This window comes from Ambystoma mexicanum, chromosome 2q (assembly GCF_040938575.1).
Source record: "Ambystoma mexicanum isolate Mex_15411 chromosome 2q, UKY_AmexF1_1, whole genome shotgun sequence".
Lineage (NCBI taxonomy): Eukaryota > Metazoa > Chordata > Amphibia > Caudata > Ambystomatidae > Ambystoma > Ambystoma mexicanum.
The window spans coordinates 1,249,058,671-1,249,080,786 of NC_090924.1; positions in this window are offsets into that span (position 1 = coordinate 1,249,058,671).

Here is a 22,116-nt window from a genome sequence, read left to right on the forward strand (position 1 = left end):
AAATATAGGCGCAATCGCTGTTTCATTCTCTGTGATAAAAGAAAACATAACATGTTAGGGTAGGTACTTTGTAATGTTGTATTGCATTGCATTGCAGACATTTGTAAACTTTGTGGACCCTCATAATTAGTACCTCATAAGTGAAATGCTATAAATGAGTTTACTGTGCAATGTGCGCTGTTCCTGTGTTTCTTTGCATAATCATTGGGTCTGTGGGATAAAAAAAATCCATGCAGGTTTAAAAAAAACCTTCCACGTTCATTTGTTGTTACGTTGCACAGACTGTTTTAGTAACATGTGCACTAGTTACAGCAATGTTTAAGGTGCACTGTTGCAGTAGGAGGAATTGAAATAGTGTATGATTTTCCTTTTGGTATGGTTGCAGTTAAATACCAGTTGGTGTATTCTAACTGTTTATCTGTTTACTCTTTTTAGCAGTATTTCTTTACGTGTTTGGTTGCTGTTGATGTTTTGTAAGGACTGTGTTATTGCACAGTAATATTGCAGAATTATGCAGGGAGTTAGATACCTATTGGCATATTCTTACTGTTGGAAGTTGTTGAGGGTATGTTTGTAGCACTGTGGTTGCTGAAGGTTGAGTTTGGCAGTTTGACCGGTGCAATTAATATTGAAGTATTATGGTTGCAGTTAGATACCAGTTGGCATATTCTAACTGTTTACAGTTTATAATGTGTGCATGGTATGTTTTCAAGCATGTGCATTCTTGTTGGTACATTTACATTTTTCACTATTGTGAAGTGCCTTTGCAGCACTATGGGTGTAGTTACTAATATTTGCATATTTCTTGCATTGGTATGGGCATTGTTAGACAGCTGTTGCCTTATTCTACTAGTTGGTGGTTTCAGAGGTTACTGAGGACAGTTTGTAAACCCTCATACTCAGTACTTTATTTGTAAGTATTATGTAGGAAACCATATTAATGTGTCTTTGTGACTTGTTTTTGTGACTATAATAATTGGGTCATTGGGGACAGAATTGTATAGCAGGCAAACTGATGTATTAGATAGATAGTGGCTGTATGGCAAGTTCCATTTCTACACAGTAGAAGGTATTTATTTTTGCAATTATATATATACTGGTGGGTGTTGGGCAGTAGGTTATTCTAATTTTGTAGATCAGCGAGTACATTTTGGTTTCAAGAATATTAAGTAGGCATTTGCAAGATTTGCTGGTAATCTCTGCTTTAGAGTAATGGAAGTATCATTGCATTCAAACCATCCACCTTTCTTTTTACTGTATGCAGTATAGTGACCTGCACTGTTTGTGGCTCCTGTGTGGTAGTTTATGGCTACTGTTGTGAAGGTTATCTTGCCAAGTGCTACTTGGCCGCGTGTGAATGTAGCTTGCAGTTGTTTTTGGTACCATCTGCATTGTAGCTTAAACGCATTACTATTACATATTGGCTATATGATTGTATCTGTAAGGTGTAACTGTTATTGCAAGTAGTACATAACAAGCTATGATTTGCATTTTGTATGAGCTGCTGACATGGAATGGGTTCACGGTTAGGTATAGATACATAGACAAAGTGCTCATTCGGGACTTGTTCCTACATCACATGGTTGCAGAGAATGCATATATATTTCCACATGTATGAAATCTGGAAGATTTCCGATATAGGTAAGTTTTTGCTTTCCAGTATTCGTAGTAACTACATCAGAAATTCCTGTGGATATTCTTGTGTGTTTATAGTGAATCTCACCACTCCAACACAATAGTCCAATTCCTGCCTTATTCCTGAAACACTATATGTGTTCTCAGGATTGTTTGTTGCATTTCTGTGAAGAGTAGCATTTGTAAACACAACTGGTCCAAACCGTTTAAGTAAAGGAGTAGCATTTGTAAACACAACTGGTCCAAACCGTTTAAGTAAATGTTTTTAACAATTGGTGGCAATTGGAATAGAACATTCATTGCTACATTTGCATAGCAATTTACACCAGTTGAATTGGAAAATGTGAATGAACCATATAGTTCTGTGTCTGAGTCATTTGATGGAAGTCCACATGGTTTGTTTGTTTCTCTTTGTTTGTGCAGTTGGGTATGTATTTTCCTTTTCAGTACATTTTTCTGTGGTTTTGGAATTGATGGAGTATGAGCTGATTTCAGTTTCTTTGGTGGCACTGTTGGGAGATCAAGTTCTGATTGTATCTATTTTCTTTTACAAAGTTTGTGTTTTTGAGGAACAGGGAACATTTTGAGATGGGCGTGTAGAGTGCATGCAGTCTATTGTAGTCTACGATGCAAGGAATGTCAGCATTGACTTTACTTGCATCAAAATTGACTAGAAATATCCTTCACGTGTACGTAGGCATGACAGTGCTACGTAACTAATGCCTTCTTTAAAGACTGTGCTACCAATATCAATCAATGCTTGAACTAAGGTTAGACGTTGCAATTTATGAAAAGTGACTGCGTATGCTAGAGACAGAGAAAACTGTTTTCTGCGTACATACATGTCTTTGAAAAGAAGGAATCGGGCTGTTGAGCCTGTCCTTTTAACTTCTGAAGTTTGTCAAAGTGGATGTTGATAAACTGAATGCTGTTGTCATGTGGGTATGTCTGAAAGCCAACAACTGTACCCAGTGCTGTATTAACGAAACCGTGCTTATTGTCAAGGTTACGCTTTAGCATTACTGTACAGTTTAAACACAATGTTAACATTTTCTCCAAACCAGCTGTGTTAGATTTTTCTAAGGTCTTTAGTCGTGCTATGGCTTGTTCACACATAGGTACTGTCATACCATGTACGTCCCGTTTATCTATGGAGTAAATTTGCACTAGTGGTTGCATTTCCTTTTCCAGCATTGTTTCATTGAATTGTGCACAGCTCGCTAGAGTTGGCATTGAGGACACACTGTTGACATTTATGTGTGCTAATTGTTCCATGACATCAGTAGCAAATGGGTTATGCCCGTATAGCTCATGGATGCGTCTGGTATTTAGGATAGACTGAGCTTCCTTAGAAAGTACACCAATCTGAATGCTTTTAAAAATATTGGCATAGGTGAGGTCTGCAGACTGACGCATGTTTTCAGTTAGTTCTCTGTATTGGAAATGTTGCCAGAGATTTACATTCCCTTTGCTGCCAAGAGTTTTATGGCACAGTTTGTGTCCTAAGGTTTTAAAAATAGGTTCACCTTTCACTGGTGTTAATTGAAGGGATCTCCAAAAACAATAACATGTTTTCCTCCAAAGAGTTCTTCATAGTCTGTTATGAGGTGAATCAAAGCCAACATTAGGGTGGAGACCATGTTCACCTATTCTATTAGGAGCATTTGTATTTGTTTCAAAACTCTGTGTTGCTCCATAGCAGCTTCTGTTGAAAGTTTGAAGTAGTCTAATTTGTTTTGGTGTTCTACTGGAAGGAGTAGCAATCAGTGTAAAGTGATACCACCTATGTTGTAGGCAGCTCAATCTGTGGGGGCCATTACAACAACTGAAAGCTTGTGTTTGTTAATTGTTGGAGGAACTTACTGATAATTTATATTAAGAATGTTGTATCTGAACCAGCTTGACCACTTACATACAGCAGTACAGGTGTTTAGTGTTGACAGGTACAGGTTTTAGTTTCATGCTGCATACCATGTTCAATTTCTTTAGTTGCTTCTAGGAAAATGGTACAGTGCGCATTGTGTAGTTTTCAGTAGAGCAAAGTCTTCTGCAGATTGCTCATAGTGAGACATGGTGTTTTCTACTTCAGTCATGGCTAATTCTGCCTCATTTGTTTTGAGTGGCTGTCCAAATGGTTCTTGCCGTCCTGTCAGAGAAGGTTGACTGCTCTCAGGAGTGTCTATATTTAGTTGGGCTTGAGGTTCTTCTTCTTGTTGGTGTTAATTGTCCAAAATGTGTTTGTACTGCATATCGTTCATATCTGTTATGGTGCTTTCACTTGCATTGAAAGCATCTTCATAGGAGGAATGTGTGTCTAATAAATCTTCTTCTTTCCTCCATGGTTTAAAAAGTTGCAATAGGGGCATGTAGTTCAGTTCTTTGTGTTGAGGAGTTTTTAATGACAGCTTCATATGATTAACCAGGCTGCGTTTGGTAAGTTTAACCAGACTGCCCTCAAAACCTTCGACTATGCATTTACCTTTTTTCATATCTGGTCTAATGTTATTTTTGTATGAAAAGGTTTGGGCTATGTGGTATAGGCACATGGTTTCTAAAGCAGTACACCTGTTTGGGTGGTATGTGCCCAATAAGTTGTTTTCCAAAATGTACTGCACATGTATATTTGCATTCCATAAGAGGGCAATGATTGCATTGTAATAATTGGTATACTTTGATGCATTGGTGTCATGATGCCTACCCCCGGGCATCCGGATCGAGTCCATCAGCCCCGGGAGCAGGCATCCAGATGCCTATTAAAACCCCAGCAGCCCCGGTTAGGGGCTGTTTGGGTTCAGTCCTGGCACCTTAGACGCCAGGCTCATAGACATTACTTACCTCATGCAGACCATGCTGCAAATGAATCCAAGCCAACGTGAGGCCTGGATGGGATTATTTTATTACAGGGACTCGGGTGTGGTTCTGGGGAACTTCTTACATGGAACTATTTTGGAGGCTATTTAAACCACGCCCGAACAGCAGCACACGCTTCGCGTTATTCTGCATTCTGCAGTGTAACGCTTACCGTGCCTGCAAGTCAGCATCCAGTCTTCTGCCACGCCCACCTCGAATCCGGAGCTCCTAGAAAAAGGGGAAAGAAGGAGAAAAGGTTAGATCACGGACATTATTTTAATTCCTTACCCGCTTCTGGATCCAGCACGTCTGCGAGCCTGAAAGGACATTACTCCAGCATGCGTCGCATCGCCAGCAGCAGCGTCGTGTCATACTCACCAGTCCACAGCATCTTTCGACTCGGCGCTTCCTCCATAATTTTCTTCGGCAAACTCCAGCACCTGGGGGAAAACAAAAGGAATAAGAAGGTGAGCCGAGAGAGCCGACAAATACAATCACTTTTACCACCATAGGCTTACCTGATTTATCACCGGAGGTATTACCCTTTAATACGCCACATCTTCTTATGCCACACCTATAAAGGGAGAGAAAAAAACAAGTTAAACTCATGCAATTTTTACCGGACAGTGTTGGGTAATACAGACTCTTACCTAAACGCCATTAGCAGCCTCCAGACAATATTTTTAGCTACAAGGGAATGGAACAAGAGTGAACATTGGACTTATTGAACTCTTTGAACTTTATAAACCCCGGAGTCAATATTCCTCCGGAACTCCTCCAGTACCTTCAAACCAGTGATGTAACTGGTATCTACGTGCCCCTGCATGCCACGCAGGATGGAGAGCTCATCATTTAAAAACATAAGGTGAGGTTACTAAAAGGGGATATCGGAGGTGACTAGTGGGGCGAACAAGAGCATGGGGGGGCATCACTAAAATCCACGGGTGGCTAAATCCCTTTCTCCACTTGCAGGAGAATACTTCTACAGGTCAAGCAGACGGGATTAGACGGGCCAGTCCAGACTGTCATCTCTGCACTACGCATCACGTTGGTGGAGACCGCAGCTGTCCGGGTCCGATCGGCGCCCCTGTGGGAACCAGGTGAGCGTGACAGAACACGAAGCCTATCTACAAATCCCCACCCGGGTGTAATGGAAACCTCAGAAACCGACCAACTAGCCCAATTGTTAGGGGAACTTAGGGCAGAAGTGCACTCCGCGTGCAAAGAAACTAATGCCCTCAGGAGAGAACTGATTATGTCAAAGGAGCGCACTGATGATCTTGCTAGACAACTACTGCAAAACCAAGCTGGGCAAACACCACTACCTGGACTCAGGGGGAATCCAACTCCCGTTTCATCAAGCAATCCTGTGCAAGTGGTTCTACCAGGGAGCATTCCTTTAGCTCCACCCAAACGTTTTGCTGGGGACCCGAAAAGGTTCGCCGTGTTCATGAACCAATGCCGCTTGCACTTTTTATGCAGACCTGGAGCTATTCCAAACGACCAAGCCAAAGTAGCCTTTGTACTAGCATATCTTAGTGGCAGCGCAGCGGATTGGTCAATTCCACTAGTCAACCAGGATGACCCTCTTCTTCGGGATTTTCAGGGTTTTCAATTGAGCATGCAAAGACTATTCCCCAGACATTCACAGGGACAGACCCTGGATAATGAACTTTTATCCCTACGACAAGGTAATCAGTATCTGCTAACCTATATCACAACCTTCAATAGGTTGGTGGTGGAAACCGGATGGCCAGAGGAAAAACGAGTTACATTATTTCATCGTGGACTTTGGGGTGAACTCAAAGATGTTTTGGCCCAAGTTGTGAACCCACCTCAGGATTGCGCAGAATATATAGACTTAGTGGCCCATTTAGACCACCGACTTCAGAATAGAAAGGCTGATCGAGCTGAGAATCAGGTATTGGTTAAACCAAATGTTACCCCCAAAGGAACAGATGCATCAGAACCTATACAGATTGGGGGGTTAAGGGACCCTTAACTCAAAAGGAAAGAGAAAGGAGACGGCAGATGCAATTGTGTCTGTACTGTGGGGCCTCAGGACATTTTCTACGGGATTGCCCTATAAAACCATCCAAGAAAGTAGTCGGAGTTACTGACGGAAATCAAACAGAGCCTGATTCGGGAAATGACCACGCCCGACAAGCGTAGAGGTCCGCTTGCCGAGATTGAAGAAGGACACTAAGACCTCGCACCTAATCATACCAATGGTCCTTATTGATCCAAGGCAGCCATCACGTATGCACGCAGTAAGGACATACATCGATAGCGGGGCCGTAGGAAACTATATGGACCACAAATTGGCTTCTAGGATAAATCTACCTCTTTGCAAAAAGACCGCTTCGGATATCATCACCACAGTCGACGGAACTGAAATTGCCTCTGGGCCTGTAACTCATTCCACCACAGAGATGACACTGTTGGGTCAAGATGGGCATCGAGAGACTATTGTGTTTGATTTAATCAAAGCCCCGCAGTTCCAAATAATACTGGGGATACCTTGGTTGGAAACACATTATCCTTGCATTGATTGGCAAGAGAAGACAATAACCTTCCCGGATTGTGCACACACATGTTACCGGGAAAAAACCTTGAACAAAGGTCTGGCCACAATCACTAATCCAGTCGTGCAGTTACCTCCGGAATATCAAGAATTCCAGGATGCTTTACAAAAAGAACAGGCAAACACCTTACCACCTCAAAGATCATACGATTGTCAAATTGACCTCATACCCGGTGCACAACCTCCATGCAGTAGGATCTATGCCCTTACGGAAACCGAAAACCTTCACCTACGACAATACTTGGACCAACACCTTGCTAATGGCTTCATTCGTCCATCCAAGTCCCCTGCATCCTCAGCTTTATTCTTTGTACCTAAAAAGGAAGGTGACCTCAGAACGTGCATCAACTACCGCACATTAAATCAGATTACGGTGAAGAACCGATACCCATTGCCTCTGATCCCTGAATTACTAGACCAAGTAAAGGATGCTTGCATCTACACTAAATTAGATCTCCGAGGGGCATATCATCTGGTACGTGTAAAGAAAGGCGACAAATGGAAGACTGCCTTTTGTACCAAGTACGGATTATTCGAATATCAGGTGATGCCCTTCGGGTTGTGCAATGCACCAGCAGCCTTCCAGTATTTTATGAACAATGTCCTTCGTGAACTCATTGACGTCTGTGTTGTCGTATACATAGATGATATTCTTGTGTACTCCTCCTCAATCATACCATGTTAAGCATGTTCGTGCAGTCCTTGAGAAACGACGGCAGCACAAGTTATATGCAAAATTGGAAAAAATGTGTTTTTCATACTACAGAAGTTGAATTCCTTGGATTTATCCTGACTCCAAAAGGAGTCCGAATGGACTCTCGAAAGGTGGATGCAATTCTCAAGTGGCCATCACCCAGTTCAGTTAAAGGGGTACAAAGCATGCTTGGATTTGCTAATTTCTACAGCAGATTTAATCCTGACTTCTCACATGTTGTACACCCCATCACAGCACTTTTGTGAAAAAACAAACGCTTCTTGTGGACCGAAGAGGCTGAAAAGGCCTTCCAAGAGCTGAAATTGAAATTCACTCTGCACCTGTCTTAAAGCATCCACGCCCCAAGCTCCCATGCGTAGTTGAAACCTATGCATCCAGTTTAGCCATGGGAGCTGTCCTGTCCCAGAAGGATCCTGAAACCGGTCAACTTCATCCAGTAGCATTTTGGTCCAGAAAGTTCTCGGCCCCCGAGTTAAACTATGCGGTTACTGATAAAGAGTTGTTAGCCATCAAATCCGCCTTCAAGGCTTGGTGGCATCACCTTCTCGGTGCCAGGCACACCATTACTGTAATCACCGTTCACAGGAACCTGCAGTATTTAAAAACAGCCAAGGCCCAATCATCGCGTCAACTTCGATGGGCATTATTCCTTGCCGAATTAGATTTTGTGATCACTTATCGACCAGGTTGCAAGAATGGTAAGGCCTTATCCCGAATAGGGATGGGAGATGCATATTCGGGTCCAGAACCGGTGCCTATAATTCAAGAACAATGAATTCTTGGCATAACTAGTCTACAGACTTTAGAAGATATTCATTTAAAAATCCAACAACTTTTTCGATTCAGCAGCCCTGCAGGACTGGGTGAAAAAGGGCCAAGATTATTCAGTCATCAATGACTTACCTTACTATCAAGGGCGTCTATTTCTATCACACAAGGAATTACAAGAACTAGTCATCTCCAATTACCCTGATGCTCTGATGGAAGGTCACCCAGGTATTGCAAAGACTGAAGCTAAAATTAAAAGACAATTCTGGTGGCCCACCTGGCGAAAAGACATAAAGTCATTTGTACTGTCTTGTGGGATCTGAGCCCATTACAAAAGTCAGAAGAAAAAACCAGCTGGTCTTTTACAACCTTTAGATATTCCACCCACACCATGGCACACTTTTTCTTTAGACTTTATTACAGATCTACCGCCATGTAATGCATTCAACACCATTCTAGTTATTGTGGATCTTTTTTCAAAGATGGCCCATTTTATTCCTTTAAAAGGATTACCTTCCGCTTCAATTTTGGCCAAGGAATTTCTCGTAAAAACAATGTTCGAATACATGGATTTGCTTCTGTATTGATTTCTGACCGGGTTAGTCAGTTCATTTCGCAATTTTGGAAAAAATGTTGTCAATTGGCGCAAATCGACGTAAGGTTATCGGCCAGTCACCATCCTCAAACCGATGGCCAGACGGAGAGGACCAACCAGACTCTTGAACAATACCTACGTTGTATGCTTCACCAAACCGAAAGTAATTGTAAGGATATTTTGTGGATTTCTGAATATGCATACAATAACATTCAGGACCCGGACAAAGCCCCTTTTATACCATATATGGACATCACCCTCGAACCTCAGAACTCGATTTGCTCCAGCATTTAGAAATGCCGGCAGTGACCCATCTGCACTCTACTATTACACAAGCCTTTAAGGAGGCAACTGAACATATGAAACAAGCAAAAGAAAAATACAAGAAAAATGCTGATCAACAAAGAAGTGAGACTCCACCATATCGGATTGGAGATCAAGTTTGGCTGGCTACAAGACACATACATCTGAAAGGAACTCAGACTTTTAATCCTAGATATTTGGGACCTTACACCATTAAGGCCATTATCAACCCGGTGGCCGTCAAATTAGAATTACCCTCTAATATGCAAATTCATCCTGTCTTTCATGTTTCACTTCTAAAACCAGTTCAACCCAGAACAAGATTAACCAAACCACCTGACCCCATCCTAATAGATGGAGAACCTGAATTCGAGGTTAAGGACATCCTGGACTCTAAGATGGTTAAATCAAGACTTTTTTATTTAATCAACTGGAAGAGTTACGGACCACAAGAAAGGTCATGGGAACCTAGCGACCACATTCGTGCTCCTCGGTTGGTGAAAAAATTCCATCGGAACTTCCCAGACAAGCCAGAGCCAATGGGAAGAACAACTTTAGGAGGGGCCTTGGGGGGGAGTGCTGTCATGATGCCTACCACCGGGCATCCAGATCGAGTCCATCAGCCCCGGGAGCAGGCATCCAGATACCTATTAAAACCCCAGCAGCCCCTGCTGGGGGCTGTTTGGGTTCAGTCCTGGTGCCTTAGGCACCAGGCTCATCTTAGAAATCAGTCCTGGCGCCATAGGCGCCATGCTCATAGACATTACCTCATGCAGACCATGCTGAAAATGAATCCAAGCCAACATGAGTCCTGGATGGGACTATTTTATTACAGGGACTATTTTTTACTCGGGTGTGGTTCTGGGGAACTTCTTACCTGGAACTACTTTGGAGGCTATTTAAACCACGCCCGAACAGCAGCACACGCTTTGCGTTATTCTGCATTCTGCAGCGTAACGCTCACCGTGCCTGCAAGTCAGCATCCAGTCTTCTGCCACGCCCGCCTCGAATCCGGAGCTCCTAGAAAAAGGGGAAAGAAGGAGAAAAGGTTAGATCACGGACATTGTTTTAATTCCTTACCCAATTCCGGATCCAGCACGTCTCCGAGCCTGAAAGGACATTACTTCAGCACGCATCGCATCGCCAGCAGCAGCGTCGCGTCATACTCACCAGTCCACAGCATCTTTCGACTCGGCGCTGCCTCCATCATTTTCTTCGGCGAACTCCAGCACCTGGGGGAAAACAAAAGAAATAAGAAGGTGAGCCGAGAGAAACAACAAATACAATCACTTTTACCACCATAGGCTTACCTGATTTACCACCGGAGGCATTACCCTTTAATACACCACATCTTCTTATGCCACACCTATAAAGGGAGAGAAAACAAAAAGTTAAACTCATGCAACTTTTACTGGACAGTGTTGGGTAATACAGACTCTTACCTGAACGCCATCAGCAGCCTCCAGACAATATTTTTAGCTACAAGGGAATGGAACAAGAGTGAACATCAGACTTATTGAACTCTTTGAACTTTATAAACCCCAGAGTCAATATTCCTCTGGAACTCCTCCAGTACCTTCAAACCAGTGAAGTAACTGGTATCTATGCGTCCCTGCATGCCACGCAGGATGGAGAGCTCATCATTTAAAAACATAAGGTGAGGTCACTAAAAGGGGATATCAGAGGTGACTAGTGGGGAGAACGAGAGCAGTGGGGGGCCATCACTAAAATCCATGGGTGGCTAAATCCCTTTCTCCACTTGCAGGAGAATACTTCTACGGGTCAAGCAGACGAGATTAGGTGGGCCAGTCCAGACTGTCATCTCTGCACTACGCATCACGTTGGTGGAGACCGTAGCTGTCTGGCTCCGATCGATGCCCCTGTGAGAACCAGGTGAGCGTAACAGTTGGTTCTTTTTATGCAGTATGCGTTCTTAGGAGATTTGCCTTTCACACTGTGTCGACCTGAAGACATGAAGCTGTTTCCATTCTCTCGTATGGAAGGCTACTTAATTTACTGATGAAGCTGTAAATTTACTGATTTACCGCCTTACTGACCGGCTTCTGCCTCTTAAAGAGTTTCATTCTCTTGGGGCTATCTTCTGCTAGGTTCTACTATCTTGTGTGTTCTCTGTGGGCACCCATATTATTCAGTTCTCCGTGCTGTATTGGGTTAGAGGAGACAAGAATTCCTCTTTAGTATAGCCACTTCAAAGCCATCGAATCTCCATAGGTAAACAAAATGCTCTAAGTGGTTCTACAGTTCATCTCATCTCAGCCTTTCACACTGTGTCGACCTGAAGACATGAAGCTGTTTACCTGTCCTGTTGCTGAAACTGGTCTAGGTAAACCAAAGCAGCATTTGATGTAGTATTTGCCTTTGTTTCTATATGTGCGCCAACAATACTTGCCATACTTGTGTCTTTGAAACTGTAAAGATTTCCTTGCTCTACACATGACTCCACGGTGCTGCGCAACTCCACGCTGCCCAGCTACATGGCACGGCATGCTGGACTTCGTACCTGGCTGCTGGGTGAGTCTAACTACAAGGCCATGTGTACTTTTGAATTGGGGGGTGCAGTAATCAGCACAGCCAACCTGGCTGCTGGGTGAGTCTAACTACAAGGCCATGTGTATTGTTGAATTGGAGGGGCAGTATTCAGCACAGCCAACCTGGATCCTGGGTGTGTCTAACTACGAGACTATGTGGAGTGTTGAAATACGCCCAGTTTAAGATGCATTACCAGTGGATGTGCACACTGCATGCATTAATCTATCATTACTCTGACTGCAATATCCTGTAACCTTTACCAAATATCTGTGAAAGTGTACAGATGCTGGATAGGCCATCAAAAGGAAAAGGTAGGTGAGGAATAAGACCAAGGAACCTTACTACCCTCAACCTGCACATTATCAAACCTCACACATAGAACGGGACAGTGTTGTGAGTGCATAACATGTGCAAGTGTGTAGGTGTAATTGCAGGTGCTAAACAGTGGTAGCATGCCAAAGTGCAACGCCTTGACAGCTGTGTCTCCATGCATGTAATACATGCAGTGCGTACATAACAACATGTATTTGGGCCAGCAGAAAACTAGAACCACATGTACCAGAATGCACCAGACCATAGTAACCATGAATGACTAGCAAAAAACACAGTCAAGGAAACAGACAAGTCATGATGCTCATCCAGATATTCCACTAGCTGCCATACTGCATTAATTTGTGACTGCACAAACATGTTCAGGTACATTGCCTGTAAGTACCCTGCTCATGTCTCCTTAATAGACACCTTTAAGTAGAATGTGTTTAGACCAGATGCTAATAAATGCAAAAAGTCTCTACTACCGTTAATACATGAATCAATGTTAGCGGCCTCACCCAATTCAGCGTTTACCATACATAAATACACTCACCCACCCTTATTGCTATTATTTCACCCTCAACCCCTCACACATACAATCGAAATATATGTGTTCTCGTCACATGGGTTACAACATTTTAAGGATGTCTAGATGAAGGACTGCAAATAGAGACTGCATACCATGACTGCCACTAAATCATAAATGTCAATCATGTCAATGTCAAAAGTACCGTTGTACAAGGACAGTCTACTTTCATTTGTAACACATTAATGATTTTACATCCATTTGTGTCATATCTTATGGCACATTAGTATTTTAAAATATACAGTGTGCATGGGCAAAAGTTGTGGACACTAGTCATGGTCAAAAGCTTTGGCTAGTGTTCCATTTATATGTTCAAATATATATTGGGCACAGCTAAAGGCTGTGGCCTCTGGCTAGAATTGTTCTAAATGCCATGGCTAGTAGCGGGTTACTGTACATAATATATTGTAGACACAGCTAAAGGCTGTAGTCACTGGCGAAGGCCAAAGTCTATGGTTGGTGGCCTGTGTGAGAAAACTGAAGGCACTTGCACACCTACTCCCCGGGGATCTTCTATTTAGGTTTTGTTTTTTTGTCTTAAGAGGAATTATTTTATTTGAATGTAGTTTCACTGGTTCCTTATGTTTCCTTGCTAAGTGCTTAGCAGATACAGCATAAAGTCAAGGGAGGGATAGTACAGTACACATAACCTATTATATTCTTCAATGCAAGAAATGTCAGCTGTTTTTTTTTAATTTTTATTTCAAACTGTTGGCTTTAGTTTGATCAACAAACTTTTACAACTTTTACATTCATCATTCTTAAATTAAAAGACACATTTACAAACAGTAAGAGAAGAGGAATCAACATTAAAAGTATCACAATTCCATTAGTATAAGCAACATAAGCAGAATGACATACAATTATTTGAAAAGTTACATCATATGAAACAAGGTGAGAAAGGGGAAATGAACCAGACCATAGTTTACCCAAAAGTAAGACAAGCCTTTTGTGCTGCATCGTATTTTAAGCAGGAAGCACAGTACATTTTAAGAGTGTTGCTTAACAGGATAAGGGCTACAGAATGCACTAATACTCTCCAAGTTGCCAGAATAGAAACCAATATACATTGGCCATGTCAGAGTGTTTAACTTTCAACTCACAAAAGATCCAGCCTACATCCCTACATCCCTATTAGACAACTTGTTTTCCAATTCCAGATTTATGATTGTAAGAAGCCTTGTCAGCGACAAAATAGTTATTGTACAATTACCCCACATGCAAGATAGCCAAAACCATTCCCTTGCTTCAATACAAACTTTTGGTGGACTCTATCTGACTGCCATCATTAAAAAATCTACAACTATTGACAATATTTAGCGGCATATGCGGCAACCAGCACTTGATTCTTTCCAACGTTAACATTTGGTTTGATTTAAACCTTAGGAAATTGTCCCATGCTTTGTTACATGGAAATTGTACCAAATAAAGTTTATGTGGCAATCTCCCGATACAACATTTTGCTGCTTCTTTATAGGATTTCAAGACCTCAATTGTATTCAAGGTTTTACACCAATCGTGGTCAAATAGACTGTGCTTGAAATTCCAAGTCCGAAAGAGTAAGAGCCATTTCAGCTAGTAAGGAGACCATTTTAGCATAGTATTTAGAAATTGATGGTGGATTGGAAACAATTATCATTTGGCCCAGAACCTCACATAATGAGTTTTTAGGTGGGAATAGCATTTTTGCTAGATTTGACAGTAGACGCCGGTCATAACGTGCTGACAGGGAAATAAGACCCTACTCCTGCATCAATACGGCATTGGGAATGGACTTAGCTAAATGCAAAACACCCTTCCATAGATCCCCTTGGAGTTGGTCAAGAAATATGTCAATGTCTGCATGGCACATATCCAAAGCATACAATATAATTGACTCAATTTTTAGTGTGTAAAATTCCATTAGTGGGATTAAAGAAAATTTGCAGTATTTGATGTAAACCATACGCATTTGTTTTGTGAGAAACTTTGATTTTTTGCTTAAATCTTCCTTCCACATCGTGAGTGAGTTGGTGTCAGTGATTGAGTACTCAAGATACCTAATGGCGGTGGCTCTTGCAATTGGAATGTTATCAACGGTCCATTTCCAAGTGCAAGGATTCCTCTTAAGGTTCCTGAGTATAAAGATATGGGACTTTTGCGCATTGAAGTGTAGATTATGGGTGCTGCAGTAAGAAGTGAACAGGGATAATTTGCCTTGCAAGCCAAACGGGATACGATTCAATATCACAATATCATCCGCGGAGGCGAGCCAATGTATCTTCAAATTAGCTAGCCTTGCGGGATAGCTAATTTGATTTGCCCAGATTTCATTAATTCCACAAAGGTATAAATTAAATAAGGTAGCCGCCAAGTTGCATCCCTGCTTCACCCCAACCCCAATGGGGATGACATTTGTGGTTGCGCCCATAGGATTGACCCTTACAAAATAGGCAGTGTTTTCATGTAATTTTGCAATTAGGAATATAATATGAGAAGGAATTCCCATCAGAGACATTTTTTCCCAAAGCAATCCCCACACCACACAGTCAAAGGCAGCTGTCAGATCAGTAGATGCCATATATAAGGGACCAGTATCGGGAACCTTTGCTTTGGCAAGAAGGTGAGCCATTAATGTTGCATTTTATGCTGTCCACATCTGTGCCCGAAACCCAATTTGAAAGCGAGAGAGACTGTTGTGCTGTTTCAAGTAGGCATGCAAGTTTCCAAGAAGTAAAATTGCAAAAACTTTGGCCGCCGCATCTATAAGGGCAATGGGTGAAAATTGGATGGGTCGGTTCTTAATCCCTTTTTATACGGAGGAACAATTATAGAACATAACCAAGAGGGGGGATATTTAGCGTTAATAAGATGTTATCAAGTTGGCACTTTAATATCCTGGCCCACAGGCCCAAAATGTCAGCTGTCACTTTCCTATGTAATTATGATAGAGACTAGAGGGTTTTTTAAAGACCACAGAAAGCAATCCTTCTGTTTAAACAAATAGCAAGACCAGTATTTGTTCCTATGGTCTAATGTCATGTGGCATACACCAATTTGCCTTACACTCCATACAATGGCATATTCTCTTCTTCTGGCTATTCAATGATAGATTTGCCAAGGGATATGTATTTTCAAATTTAATACATATACGTTCATTTAATATTATCCAAACTAAGTGATTAAATTACAATGCAAAACGCCTTAGGTAAATAGATTGTCAGTAGACAGTGCACAAAGAGTTTTAAACATCTCTAAAAATATATCATTCCATAAAATTTAGCAGTACAAATACTGTTTCATACCCTCACTCTTCCAGACATTCATACATTCTTGTCTTCTCGTCTTCGTATCCCGATATGTTTCATGCCTTCAATTTTGTCTTTAAACATATTTGAGGAATTTCTTCAGGGGATCACTGTCTGCCGTTCCACACTCCTATCTCTAAATCATTCCATTACTGTTATCTATAGCTGGTGCTTTTTTCAAGCTTTAGCGCCGTCCCTATCAATGAGGGTTATCCTTTTTGTAGTTAACACTTTTATCACTTTCAGTGATTCAAATTGGTTAGATTGACTTGGCAACTCTGTTTAGGGTCTTGTGTTCTGGTATTTTCAGCAAACTTGTGTTTCCTGCAACAACATATTGCAATGCTTTTAATTCCCATATCTTTGTGTATATTTCAATTATAATCACATTTTCTTATAGGTTCTATTTAAATTATTTGTAATCAGCTACTCAATTCCGGCTTTACTTCACATCATGATATTGTTGTACCTACATACCCAACGTTCGGGCATCTCACACTCCTTATACTTACATTACATATTTCTCCTCACTGACTAGGCATTGATTTTTCAGCGCTTAGTTTGTGTGTGTATTGTTTACCTTTTCCATGAAATGCTCATTCATGTGGCTCTGGGGTGCTATGATTTTCTTATTGGATTCAATCCTGGATGACTCATCACTATCTCTAGCAGAAATAGTACTGTGAATCTGAAAAATATCAAAGGGCAGAATGCTGGCTGTAATGATTGACATTCATCAATTCTCTCGTATGGAAGGCTACTTAATTTACCGATTTACCGCCTTACTGACTGGTTTCTGCCTTTTAAAGAGTTTCATTCTCTTGGGGCTATCTTCTCCTAGGTTCTACTATCTTGTGTGTTCTCTGTGGGCACCCATATTATTCAGTTCTCCATGCTGTATTGGGTTAGAGGAGACAAGAATTCCTATTTAGTATAGCCACTTCAAAGCCATCGAATCTCCATAGGTAAACAAAATGCTCTAAGCGGTTCTACAGTTCATCTCATTTTGTATCAGCTTACCATTTCTAATACACTGTCTCCTTCAAAAAACCTCTGCTTGTCCCTCGCGTTCACCTGCTTGTTGCTGCTGGTTACTATGGCAACACTGTTATTCACTTCGTAGATTGCTTTTTTCTAAACCTCATGCTTATCATCAATTGTTTACATGGTTTTCTTTTTGTTTTAATTATCTACGTGCTTCCACAAAACACCCCAGGGCATTCGGCAAAATATGTTGCGCGTCTTAATGCCAGGTTTATTATACATTTCTATTGTATGCAAAAACTCGCTCACCCACTCTTCTTCCATTGTTATTCCGGGTTGCTATGCACATCTGTTCTGTATTTTTACATCTATTGCCTATATAGTAATGAAATATTCCTTTGGATCTTTGCTAACTGCCAGTGAATTTTTATACTCAGGTTTTAGTAAACTGCTGTTTCACACGGTTTTAATGAGCATTCATTTCCATATTATCTGTGGGTTACTATGCATGTCCATAAAATGTTGCACTCTCATTCTCTATGTATCCTAGCTGTATCCCTTTGAATGTGCGCTAAAAAGTGGCAAGTTTGTGTATCCAAATAATGTATACTGCTGTTTTGAGAAATACCAGAACATTCCATTTGCAGAAGATGGTTGTTACAGTGTTTTTCTCAAATTCATGAATTTCATCTGTTAGCTCATTCTTTACTAAAGGTAAGTTGTCTCACACATGCCGAGAATAAAAGCTTGTATAGTGCCAGAATGCATTCTTATCTGTCGGTTTTTGGAAAGTCTTTACAAACTATTTTTTATTCACAGTTTGATAGTTAGATCTAGATAGTTCATGTAATTCCTATCCAGTCTGTACGTGAATCTCAAGTGTCTGTCTAGCTTGTTGATTCATTCAAAAAAGGCGGCTGCTTCTTCTTCATTTGCAAACAACAAGATCAGGACATCTATGCAGCGCCGCCAGAGGTGAAGATGTTTTTGAAAGGATTAGTAATAGCAAAGATGACATTATTCTTCGAAAATTCTATATATAGATTAGCTACACAGTGGGCTAAGGTGGCCATCATTGCTGTCCATTGTATCTATTGGTAATAACTTCCATTGAAATGGAAGCAGTTTTCAGTTTGTGCAACTTCAGAACAACATAAGATAAATAAAGATGGAGTAATAGTATCTATTTCTTCCAGCATCAGCCATTCCTCTGACATGTTAAGTGTAACTCCTCAAGGGATACTAGTGTAGAGGGCTAGTACAGCCCAATCATCTTTGAACTGTAATGATCAAAGTCTACACCATCTATCTCTTTGATCATTTGCATTGTGTCCTTGATATAAGAGCTATTTAATTTGGTCTGTTAACCCGAAATCTAAAACGGTGTGGAGACAATGCCTACTTTCAGAGTAATTATACAATATAAACAAATAGGCAATAAGTCATCCAATGGTGCCTACTCAAACATTATCATACACAATACTCAAAAATACTTTTTGTTAACATACAAAAATATATACACAGAAATATCACAATTTCTTTAAACATTCTATACATTCACATATATAATTGTACATTCTCCAAACTTCCAAATCACCATTGTAAAGGAGAGCCTCCAATCTAAAGCATAGATTGTTCCACAATGGTTAGTACAACTGTCTAGAATGGACTCAAGATCAGTAGTAGACTTGAGCTATGACTTTTGATTCAAACACACAAGATAATATTCAAGTTTTAGCCTAACATGTTTATGTCATATCCAATAGATGTTGATACATTTAACACATAATTATCTCTCCTACCCATTAGTAACACTTCCAATGGGAAACTGATGTCAAGTGCAATTCTTCCGTTTTTTCTTTGCCAAATCTCTGGACACATGTAGATCATAATATCTCAATCAGGACTTCATTAGCCCGGAACTTCTTTCTAAGAACAAACCCAATAACAAACAATTACACATAAGCACCACTATGAACCCCAAGGATCATATTTTAATGTTCCACAATTAATGTGTCAATTTATGTCACACCTAAATTCATAACCATACCAGTAATTTCTTCAAAAGTGATGGATGCTCACAACAGCATGATTATGTTGACACTCTCAATGTGTCTTCTTCAAAACTTCTAATGTCCCTGCAGTCGTATCTCACTCTAAAATTAAAGCACAGAACATATAAACATAAATGTTCAGCTGTTACCTAGGTTTTACAACACCCCTTCTGAACAAACCCACTAGATCCTCACCATAAGGATGACATGTTTGTTTTTATGGCACCCCCTATCTGGTGCAGATACATTGCTGATAATAGCATCTGTTGTACTTCAAGACCAAGTACATATGCAGGCAGGTTTGTAAAGTTCAGACATAGGAAAGGCTCCATACTGTCTATGCCAAAGTGCAACCTTTTGGGCCTGTACTTTTGGCACATATTATGGAACACCTCCAAATCTCCAGTGTGATAGAAATCGGTGAGTCCCTTCAGGTCCTTGGAAAGCGTTTTATCATACACAATCTTTTCAAGTGCTTTGTGTGATAGGATATGATATGATATGACATTTATAACACGCCTGCACACAAGTGTTTCACAAGTGTACACAATTGTTTCAAGGTGTGGAGGTGAACATGGCACCAACCACTTCTTCTTCCATTCCTCCTCCCTCGCCAACGGTCCATGTGCACAATCACGGAAATGTTGGTTTTCTGTCCATGAGTGTATGTTGGTACAATGGTGCAGCAATGAACACCATTTCTCAAGTAGAATTTCCACAGATCCATTACAAGTTTTGGAGCTCCACCAAACATAGTTGCTGATGGACTGACACCATTTTATAAGGTTTTCAGAACCCGTCTTTTTACCAGTAGCTGTGCTGTTTTATTGATTGATTTAACAACATGCCATACATCAAATTGATGCTGAATATGTGATAACTGCTCTTGCATGGCCTTCGCTATCGAAACGTGTCTGTCGGTGGTTATCAAATTTATTTGCATTCCCCTGGATTGCAGAAGTTGAATGGATTTGATGAAGCCATGTTTCTCCATGGCAACAGACGATGAACATTCAGACACCAGCACCATGACAGAACTCATGATTTTTTTACTTTCTATGTCTTCAAAGATGTTAGTGCAGTACTTTGCAGAAAATCCTGGACTGAAACATTTGCCAGAGAATATACTGTCCATTGACATCTGTTCCACATTCCAAGCATTACTAATTGAGGGGAATAATAATTCCCTTTGGTATTTGTAGTGATGAGTTTTAGCAAGGAACTCAAGACCCACAAACTGACAAAAACTGGAAATCTTGCTGAAAGTCGATGCACTGAACAGTAAAGCTGCTGAACAAAGTAGATTACCAGCTGGCACTTTGGCGAGCATCAGTTGAGCAGACCATGTGAATGTATTATGGTGGTGGAAACAGGTTGCTTGCATTTTCATGTGGGTGCCCTGTAATATGCAAGACACATTTGCCAATGGCTCCCCACATATCTTGGCCCTGATTTTATGTTCACATTTGAGCATGTGTACATTCTCTATCAGGCAGCTGTGTAACACAATGTACAGGGTCTGAGGGGGCTGGGTTAAGTTTGCGGGTTGTGGCCAGTATACTGATTGTTGGGTGCATCGGTGTGTTATGCTGTGTCGATTTTGAACAGCTACTAGAGTCTAAGGCTATGCAATCTAGAGTTCAAGAGTGTGCTCATAGATTGAAGTACTGTAATGGTATTTGTAGAAAAGTGGATAGGGCTTTAGCTTGCTGGCCTATTGGCGTGAAGAATGTGCTGGCTGGTTGCATGTACTGGAATACTGTATGTAGAGAAGTGTACAGGGCTTCAGATGGGTGACTTATTTCTGTGGGTTGTGGCCAGTGTACTGATTTTTGGGTGTATGGATGTGTTATGCTCTGGTGATTGTGATCAGGTAGTAGAGTATTGGGTGCATGGCTGGAGGTGATGTACTGAAGAGTACATGAGTGTGCCCACTGGTTGAAGTACTGTAATGGTATGTGTAGAAAAGTGGACAGGGCCTTAGCCGCCTGGCTTATTGGACTCAAGAGTGTGCTGACTGGTTGCATTGCACGTATTGGAATATCATGCGTACGGAAGTGGAGAGGATCAGAAGTGGATGCATTCTGTGTTTGGGTTATGGCCACTGGGCAGATTATTTGGTAGTTTACTGTATTATGATGTATTGGTTGCGGACAGTTAGTAGAGTCTTGGGTGCAGAGGCCATGCATCAAAGAGTTTGTCCATTAGCTGGAAGTACTGCAATTCTATGTGAACTGAAGGGGATAGGGGCTCAGATGGCTGTGTTATGTTTGTGGTTTGTGGAAAGTGGGTAGATGTTTGTATGCATAGCTGTATTATGCTGTGGTGGTTGTGGCCAGGGTCCAGAGTATTGGGTGCATGGCTGGTGGCCGTAGGCCATAGGCTATGTACTCAAGAGTCTAGGACCTGGGTACATGCAACATAGTATAATATACCTATGCATTCAGCATTGTGATACTGGTATATGCATTGCAGAAATATGTGTACAGATTGCAATTTGCAGATTATAAAGAAGTATGACACTTATAATATTATACTTATGTTGTTGAGGGCCTATGCAGTTTTTGTGCATGGTATGTGGAAATATAGGCGCAATCGCTGTTTCATTCTCTGTGATAAAAGAAAACATAACATGTTAGGGTAGGTACTTTGTAATGTTGTATTGCATTGCATTGCAGACATTTATAAACTTTGTGGACCCTCATAATTAGTACCTCATAAGTGAAATGCTATAAATGAGTTTACTGTGCAATGTGCGCTGTTCCTGTGTTTCTTTGCATAATCATTGGGTCTGTGGGATAAAAAAAATCCATGCAGGTTTAAAAAAAACCTTCCACGTTCATTTGTTGTTATGTTGCACAGACTGTTTTAGTAACATGTGCACTAGTTACAG